Below are 10,237 nucleotides of genomic sequence, written 5' to 3'. Positions count from 1 at the left end.
TTAATATAGGGCCCAGGGCCTCCAAACCAGGGACCACAGGATGCCTTGGGGTGATAGGTTCTTGCAAACAGTTTATGATGACCCTTGTATTATTTAGGGTTCTTGAGCTCTTCAGTTGAGGTGATCTCGAGAAAAACCCATAACTGTAACAAAAGATGAAATTCCTGCTTCTTAGGGTGCCACAAGAAGCTTTACATTTAGACCTAGGAGTCCAAAATCCTCAGCAAACACACTCAAAAGGAGCACAAAGCTATCTGAATTTTATCTCAGGAAGTCAAAGCTTTTCATTATTTCCTGTGATTATGCTTCTGATTTTTGCAGCCTAGGACTGGGAGTTTATTTTCTCCCATTTCTTAGCCTCAGGGAATTGGTTAAAGAAACTCTATGACTGCATTTCTATAATGGGGAACAGTCCGGGGCTAGTTAGGCTAAGGAGGTGTGCCTCCCCCTTTCCCTGCTATCTTCCACCTGGCTGAGTAATTACCATCCTGCACTGCCTCTTGTTCAGAGGATAACAAGGCAAAATCAACTTTCCTCACAAATCCCATTATCTCCCGGAAGATCCTCTCAGAATGCAAATCAACAAGTTTAGCAGAGACAGGAGCCCAACAGCAACCCACAACCTCAATTTAAATTGCCTCTAAGCTGCATGATGAGACAACCTGGATTACTGAGAATTACAGGGGCAGAGCAGTGACTCTGCATCTTATGAGCTCTTGTTCCTCAGATCAAAGAGGGTTGATGGGCATTTAATTAAAAGATAAGGTAGCCAGCCATCAAACACCAGACTAACCTTTTGAGTATACAACTCAAGTTACAATAAAGAATGACTATAATTCAGATTTTTGGACCTCACCAGCAATACACTGATCATTAAGGGATAAATTGACTGTTGGGAGCAGTGCCCACCTTCCTTTTTAATGCTGTCATAGGGCAACATAGGGCAAGCTGGTTCAGGTGGTAAGAGCTCACATGCAATGTTGGGGGTCTGTTGATCGCCAAATCCAGATGTAATCGTAGCTGCTCTTTTCTTCCTCCAGGGCTGAACCAGAAGCGTGCTGGTCCCAAAAGAAGCCATCCTCACTCTTACAGTACACATACTTTCTTGACAGGGCATTACACTCCCAGATGCCCTAGGGAAGAGCAGCCAAGGAGAAAAGCTCAGTCAGAAGATGTACGTACGAACACTGGCAGTGCTGTTAAAAGTGTGCTGTGAAACATAAGAAAGAACGTAACTTCAGTATTATCTCCACTGAGTTTTCTTGTTCCCAGCACAGTGATGTAACTCATCACACACTCTGACTATTGATATTCAGTGGTTTATCTCATAGGAAAACCCCAGTGCCTTGTCACAGCTACACAACAGGACAGCAAACTCCTGCAATTTAACACCAAGCAAACACACTTTTCTTAAAGAGAGACACTCTGCAGAGAGGAAGCAACTCCTATCAAACAGCTGATGCAGTAGGAAAAAAACAGATTGACTCTGGGGTGCAGATCTGCTTCAGCAGTGAGGTCTTATCTGAAACAGCACAGCCTGGGAAGTGTTTCAAGCCAACATGGAAGCCAAAGCTAGCTTGCTGCCATCTCTCAGATGTGCATAGTCAGTGTCTTGGAGCCCAAGACTCCAAGATACCAAGCTGATGTAATACAGTGCAAAGCCAGAAACCTCCTTAAGCAGTGCCAGAGAAGGAGACCAGTGGTCCTGTGCCCCCAGTCCAATGTGCCAAGTCCTCACTCCAGCGTTTTTCTAATCACATCAATTGCATTTTTCACATATTTGGCGCTTAACTTCAGTGCATCCTCTTACTCCATCCCTGTGTATATTTACAGTCTGCACTGAGGATGATTTACATTAAACCTCCAGTGTTAACATAGTGAGACTTTTTGCATGGAAAAGTCCAGTGCCATAATACATTTACAACATAACAAAAATGGTTTCCTAAATCTCTGGCTTACTTCAAGATACAGAAGAGGCTATTACTTTCACTTTGCCCTCTGGATCTGGTTTTTGAGCCCTTTTCTCTAGCTGGAGAAACGAGTCATTATCCAGCCTTGATAAGGGCAGAGCCACTGCCTAAGCATGTAGAACTGAAGTCCCATTTGATACAGAAGCTGTGATACTCTTCATACATTTGTTTAAGTAATGAAATGTTTAAAAAATATTAAAGGATCTAAAGATGTTCAAATGTCTGGATGATGGCAAGCTCTTTGATAAGTTAATTTTGCTTTCAAAACCAATGAGGCATTGGTCAGAGTGACACAGAGTTCGGATTTACCCTGGATAATTCCTTTGCTGTAAGACATTTAAATTAAATCAGTTAAACTCTGACTGCGCTTTGTCACTGGGATGTCAGTGCTAACACACCATTTTAGCTGAAGCATTTTGACTGTAACTTAGATGTATGAGGTGAGCTGTAACCAATGAGCAACACGTTCACATTGCAAAAGTGAATTTAAAGGCTCATTCTGAAACATAATGCTGGGTAACAAGAGCGTATGATTTAAAACAGCCACAGGGGAAATGAACCAGGAATCTGTGCAGAGGGGAGAGAAAGAGCAATAGGGAGAGAGTGTCTGCAGAGCTCCAGTTATTCACAGGGCTATCTTGCTGCTCTCAGACTCAAGGTGCTCCAGCCCCACTGAGGTATTCATGGTATGAACCCCTCTGAAGGTGGGATTTCCCTTGGTGAGTAACCAACCTGCAGGATGGCACCTGAGCTGCAGTGTGAAACGCATTGAATTTAGAGGAGAAAGAGATTAGACACTCCCCAGGCTACTGTGCAGTGAAGATATATCTGCTTTGAGCAGGCACTCGATTCAGAATGAAACTTAATGGGAGGCGGGAGATTTACTTGAAGTTTGTCACCAATCAAGTCATGTCATTTGAGCTACTGGAGCTATTTAAAAAGCAAGTAATCTTGTTTGGGAAGATACATGCAGCTCTGTAAAGCTGCTTTATCTCCATTTTACTATTGCCATACAGAGGAGACTTACCCATATTAAAACTGTTCAAAAAGTTGCCAACAAATTCACTGTCTTGGTTACAACAACATCAATGCATTTTTTTTCCCCTTGAAAACTTCAGTCTTTCTTGTCACTGAAAAGAACTGATTGTATTCCCTTCTCTCACAACATCACCATCCTACAGGACGGCCAGGCAAGAAAGAAATTAGCCAGATTCTGTTTTCAGACCTTCAAGCAAAGTCTTCCAGAGATGTTCCTTCCCCTGAACATTTCCCTTTAATTTTGCAAAGTACTTCCAGCATAATCATGCTATGCATAAGCCTGGCATAGCTGGGATAAAGCGCACAAACTGTGGTTTCATAGTGTTGTTAGTATTTCCTTCCCCAGTCAAATCTGACACCAGTTACACAAACATAAAACTACTCTTTCCCCTCTTTGTAGTGCTTATTCCAGATGAGGTTTGGCACAGATGCAGAAGGCAGCAGCAGAATAGCTGCAGATGTACATGAAAACAGCATCAGTAGCTTCCCTTCACATCAGCAAGCTATTCACTGGAGACAGCTTATGGATTGCATTCGAGAAGGTTGTTTTCATAAGCATCCTAGTACCAAAAAAATCATTTATTTTTAACTTTCTGAGTAGGATGAAAGGTGAGCAGGCCCAAACAGCAAATACGAATTTTTAGCCCATTTAAAGCCCTAAAGCCCTGAGGCCTGTTGGTACTGCAATCCTTAGCAGAGCTGGGAGTAATCAATTGCACCCTCTCTCTGTTTACTCAAGTGGAGTTGATTGATTACTCACTGCTAACATGATTGCCAACGCCTCAAACATTTTCCTCTGGACAGTTCTCCAGCGCAGGCAGGGCCTGAGGCTAACAAGCTGTCTGCCGACGGGAGGGTATAGAAGCAGGGCAGCAATTTTTAGGTTGCTTAGGTTAACATCACAACTGCATTATTCAAGTGGTCTGAGACTCCTGAAGCTCCTAGAGTCTTTGTATGGTGTAAGACACAACTGAGGCCAACACACCACACGTTCAGTGGAGAGAAGCAAATCCTCCCTTCCTTCCTTCCACGTGACATTCTCAGGGATGTTCTGCCCATACGTTTTGTGAGGAGGGAGAAAGGGTTTGCTATCTTATCCTCATCCTACTTGAAGCAGCAGGAGGCAATTCCCCCTTCCCTCTTTGTTTAAACCATCACATCAAAAGCACTCCTCAGGAAATTGTTTATACTCTTTACTGGTCCTACAGAACCCAGGACCTCCGTATCCTCCATCAACTATTACCTCCTTATTTTATTTGCATAGAAAGGAATGCATCTCTTTCATTAACCTTTTTTGTAAATTCTATGCTTATTTACAGTGAGAGACAAGTTCACCTCCAGGCCATGCGATGGTTTGTGTGAACTGACATCGTTCGTGACTATACCAAGACTTAGACTGAATGATGCAGAGGGATAGACTACAGCTCCCTCCCCAGTCAGAGATGCTTTCAGGCAGAGGTGAAGCCCAGGGGCTAGAGCATACTCACTATTAAATCAATAAGCTGAGTGGTTTTTCCCCAGATGCTGCTTTTGGGAAATAGGGATCAACAAAAGCATCATTTTTCTCTAATCAAAAGCACCAAATAATTAAGAGAGCTTTTTTATGTCATTTTAATTTTTCACACTCTGTATTCCGAAACCCTGTCAAACAAGTAAAATAACCCAGAGTCCTTCTGGCAAACAGCACAGACAAAACAGTTGAACTATTCCCAAGTGCCACAAGCTTTCTACAAGCGTCTTTTACAGGACACTATTAATTGTGATTACGGAAATCGTGTTGGCAATTACTGATGATCAGAAGACTTGATTAATATGGATTCTTCCGCTAATTCAAGACCAATTCCATGCTTTTAAATTAAATCTCTATTTGCCTCTGCTGCCCTTTTTAGCACCTCACACAGCAAAACCAACAAAAGCTGTGAGGTACTAAACACAGATCTTGATTAAATGTGCACAAACAGGCAGAGCACAACTAACAACAGAAACTGTTTCTCCATCCAGATTCTTGTGTCAGCTATAGCACTTAAGCTTCAGCAGCTGCTTCCCAGATATATTCAAAGGGAAACTGAATTCTTGCAATCAGAATACATTTCTCAAGGAAACAGCCCAATCCCCTTGAAAATGCCAAACAGATCGAGAAGACAGTGGATGAACTCCCACCACTCCCATAGGCTTCCGTTCACAGCTTGGATCTGTGATATTGTTACACCCACATTATCCAGCAGTGAGAACATGGGTCCTTTTTGTTACCTTTTGTCTTTTTCCCTTTGATATTTAGAGGAAAGGTTTTTAAGCATTAACTGTCTCTTATTGTAAGCATGCACAAAAATAATTGCACCTTCTATCCATTACAACGTTTGGAACAGTAAGGTGAAAAGTCCAAGTGCATTCTAGCTGAAACAGAAGGCAATGTGTTAAGAAAGTTAATGGAGGCTGTGAATGTTCGAACTACTGCTCATAGACACCTCCAACTTTTGCCAAGCAGTTGAACATGACTGGTTCTTTGTTTCTTTCCTCCTTTCTTTTTCCGAACTTGACCTTTCTTGCCTCTGCTCTCCCAAACAGTGGCCATATTGAATCCAAGTGACATTTCCATCGCAGAGGTGAGTCTCATGCACAATACACTATTTAAAAAAAAACACTAAATCAGCTAATGCCATAAAACTTCAATGACTGCAGTTCTGATGCCACTGATCAGGAAAAGAAAATCCCTGCCACAGACAGTCACACTGGCTGGGGATAGCTTGCTGAAGGATGCATAAGGAAGTAAGAGGGAAAGGGTTTTTCAAAGATGAAAAGAATAAGCCAGAAAATTCAGCAAGTCAAGAGTTCAGCTGAAATTCATTTCCATTCCCTCAAAAAGAAAAAAAAACCCTGTTTTTCCTTCCTGATACCTTCATGTGCCATTTCAGACTCTCATATTCCCCTACATAATTCTACAGGCAATGAAAACACATGCACGTGTCATGCCAAGGCATCACTCTGTGAACTTATTTACAACTCAGCCACACACACTGGCAGGATAGATCTCTTGCAGCTCTTTCGCTTTGGATGATACAGCTGAAAACTACAGTGTGGATGGGAATATACTGCAGTTTGTGTCAACGAGAGTGGCAATTACCATCATTGTTTTTGCTGTTCTGGAGATTCATGCAAAGCTTTGATTAATCATCTGCTTGGCTGTTTAGCAACAACATTCTCAATAACCCATTAATTTAATAATCAATTTTTTAAATGAATACTTTAATTACATGTAGCTACTAACAATCAGCTGGTCTGAGTTTTAAAAAAGCAGATGAAAGAGTACTGGATATAAGAAGAGCCTTAGCAATTTATGTCACTAAATGGATTACTCCAAAACCAGCATGATACAGAATAGTCAGAGAGGGATTGAAGTCCCTGTGTTGAATTATAGCAAAGTCCTTAGAACACCAGAGAAAGGATCTGTAGACTATGGCATCAAACAAGATGCAAAACTCAGAAAGAAAATGATAGTACCAGTGTCCTTATTTTATTATATTACAGTAGCTTCTCAGATAGTGCTTGTGGCATCTTCAAACATCCTCTTGACTCTGTAAGCACACTCCTCGGATTTGAGCTGCATGGACACAAGGTTTCCGGCACTGTGGGCCCTAGCTGTTGGGGGAGATGCTAGTGCATGGCTCACAGGATCAGTAGGTGGATCAGCCCTAGAGCATACTCCTTGGCAGTGAAAGGAAAGCAGCACCATTCTCCACCCTGGCCAGCTCACTCAGAGTCAAAGAAGAAATGGGTTCATGACAAACATGCAGCTGTGCCACAGCTGCCCCAGAAAAGCAACTCTGCAAGAGCACCAATTCTATGGCAGAACGACCTTAGCAACATTCAGCTGAGCAGCGAAAGCCCTCTGCTTGGTGCCAGCAGACCCTGCTGGCCAGCAGCAATGCCTAAGGACAATAGCGAGTCCTAGCACTCATCTCGATCCCTGCAGCCCAGCATCACAGACATGTGCCAGGCACATTTTCAAAACCCATGAACTTGGGGGCACTAATCCTAATCTCCTCCATAGGACTGGCTTTCTTCCTCAGGGTTGATTCCAATTCATCTACATTTCAGTAAAATACTGCTGATGTCAGTAGAGACCATCCTGATAAATGCCAGCATACACAGACACAGGAGCAAATCTTCCCTGCAATCACCCAGGGCATCTGAAACCAAGAGGCATCTTGGCAGGATACATGAATGGCCTGATTGTGTCCATTTTCAAGAAGGAATACATATGTATAGCGCTGCAATCCAGCTCAGCCTGTACAAGGTTCTGCTCTGCTTGATGAGCAATCAGACTTCTGAGAGAACAAACACATAATGACTGCTTTCAGCTGCTAATGCCACTGCTTTTTCTGGAACAATATAGAGGCTTGAACTGCAAATTCACATCCAGCCTTGCTGGAAATTAACTGGGAATCAAAGGGGTTTGCAATTAGCCTTTGGAAAAGTCTTCACTAATTCACAGCCACAAAAGGGGACACTGGAGCCTTCAATGACATTTCAGGGGGGTGTGGTGGTGTGCCTGTAATAGAAGGCTTTGTGTATTTATTTTAGGGAAAGAATCTCTCCTTTTTGGTTTTGGCCTATGAAGGAAATCAGGAACAGTGATATTCCAAACATACGGTGATACTTGCTTTCACAGCAAAATGCAATTCGGCTCCAGTTTCGCACTGTGTGCATTCAATTTCCATGAATGTTACTGGGATTAAAGATTTTTCATGGCTTTTTTGTTGCTGTTTTCAGTGAAAACTGGCATTGATATTTGCACACTTGTGCTGTTCTTGAAGTTTTACAATATTCTATTCTGCTGAAACCCTGTCGTGGTTTAAACCCAGTCAGGCAACTCGTTCACCCACTTCCCCCCTTCTTTCCCTCCCCCTGCTCCTGGAGGGACGGAGAGGAGAATTGAAAAGAATGCAACTCCCATGCGTTGAGATAAGAACAGTTCAGTAACTAAGGTATAACACAAATCACTGCTGCTACCACCAATGATAACAATGATAAAGGAAATAACAAGGGAAGAGAATACAACACCTCAGCACCAGCTGACCAATAAGTCCCCCCACCCCACCAGACCGAGCACTGACCGATACCTCCTCCAGCCCCTGCAGTCCTCCAGCCCTTCCGGGTAACTCAGTTACCTCCTGGGCATGACGTGCTGTGGTATGGAATACCTCTTTGGTCAGTTTGGGTCAGGTGTCCTGCCTCTGCTTCCTCCCAGCTTCCCCTCCTCCCTGGCAGAGCATGAGGCTCACAAAGTCCTCGGCCAGACCAAAACATCGGTGTTATCAGCTCTGTTCCCAGGCCAAAAGTCAAAATCACAGAACTGCACCAGCTACCAAGAAGGAGAAAAATGACTGCTACTGCTGAACCCGGGACAAACCCCCAAACCTGCTTAAGGTTTATAAAATTCAACCCCAAAAATTGGATTCCAACATCTAGCTTGCTAGAATTTCTTAAAGGGATCTTTACTATTAAAATCACCAGTCAAATGAATTATTTTTTCACCCAATCTAACTACACTTCTGTCTGGTCCTCACACATCTGAGATTTGCCAAACCTCAGCTCTGGTCAAGCAAGAGTAAAATATAACATCTTCCTACTTTTCCACCAAGCAAATAAATCAATATGAGGAGAAAAAGACCTAAACTGTCTAGTACTGCTAGGAATAGTATTATAATTTGTTGTTTATAAATACAAGCTGTAAATCACCATTCTTGGACAAAGGAAGGGAAATGTTTTGAGGGCATACTGCCTCTGGTCATCCAGGGGGTCAGCACCCACCATTCACTGCTCCTGCCTGAAGACTGCACTCCATGTCACAGCATGGCTCCTAATAACAGCTGGGAATTATCTTCCTGATTCACCCAGTGCTTGAAAACCTCTGTGTCTGCTACTGATAATATCACTGGAGGGGCTCAGGGGAAAGGCACCAAAAAGAAAAGCCCTCTCATTCATGTTTCTACTAAGTATTTTGGATTGTTTGCTGACTCATTTTGCAGTTTAGCTTCTAGCAAACTCAAAATTAAGTTACTAGAGAATAATGACCATTAAGTAACTGAGATAGCTTTATTTCTCTGTGCCTTAGCAACAGTGATTTCACTTGCCTGTTGCCATAACAACTACAGCATGCACATCAAGGTCACTAAGCCCACTTTGCTTCTTGCCTGTAGCTATGTCTCTGATGGTTTATATGCCTCATTTTTATTGTAGATTCATACACAATGACTAGGAAGAAAAGGTACTTTTTCATCTTATGAGTAAACAAGCACATGAAGATGAGCAGTTCTCAAGGTAAGGGAAAACAGACAAAAGACAAAGAATTTATGAGAAATGTTCATTCTTAATGGGAAAACTATTGTGTATGTATGTGAGGTCCAAAATACCTAACATGCAATGAATCAAACTGGCAGTGAATTCTCCCTTATAAAAGTGAAGAAAGATTTCCTGAGCAGTATGTAGATATGAGTTCCTTGATTTCTAAGAGGACCTACCAGCCTGATCCCAGGACATTAGTACAGATACATCAAGGCCCCTTAAGTGCCACCTCAGATATTGAAGAATTCAGACCTTAGTGCTTAAATAAGTATAGTTTCAGTGGAAATACCTCATTTAGTGTTAAACTCAGAAGGTGCAGTGCACAGCCGTTCACTGAGGCATGCTGGTCTTAAATAAGCTGGAACTGGGAAGCAGGAGAGGACCACCAAGCTGGCTGGTTGATGAACTGCAAAGCCCCAGGTCAGGTGAGAAATAGCTTGCCATATCATTTTCCCTAGTTATTTCTTACACAGATTTTAATGGATGTAATTTTTACTCCAGAATATTCACACCTCACACATCATTTTCATTGTATAGAAGGGTTATGAAACTTTTTTAATGTAAGTGAACTGCATTCATTTGTCTCATAAGTCAACTAGAGGCACTTTCAAAGGAAATTCTAACCTCCTACATTACCAGAGCATTTTTTCTGCCATGTGGAAGGAGAGAAAAGAATTATTCACTCTGAAAAATATAAATAACTTTACCACTTCCTTTTATAGCTGGTTGATTACAGCACCCAGTGAATGAAGGATTTAGCTGCTTGTTTATCAGCTTTACACCAAAAACAGCAGCAAAAAGGATGAAATGTCCAGAACTGAGGGGGGATTTGTGAGGCACTAAATACTTCTGTGAATCAGGACTGATATATATGTGTGTAGTAG

The sequence above is a fragment of the Pezoporus flaviventris genome, unplaced genomic scaffold, assembly GCF_033815535.1.
Source record: "Pezoporus flaviventris isolate CSIRO_AGI_PZ_B2104156 unplaced genomic scaffold, CSIRO_AGI_Pfla_v1 ptg000021l, whole genome shotgun sequence".
NCBI classification, from domain to species: Eukaryota; Metazoa; Chordata; class Aves; order Psittaciformes; family Psittacidae; genus Pezoporus; species Pezoporus flaviventris.
Note: the sequence above shows the minus strand (reverse complement) of the source record.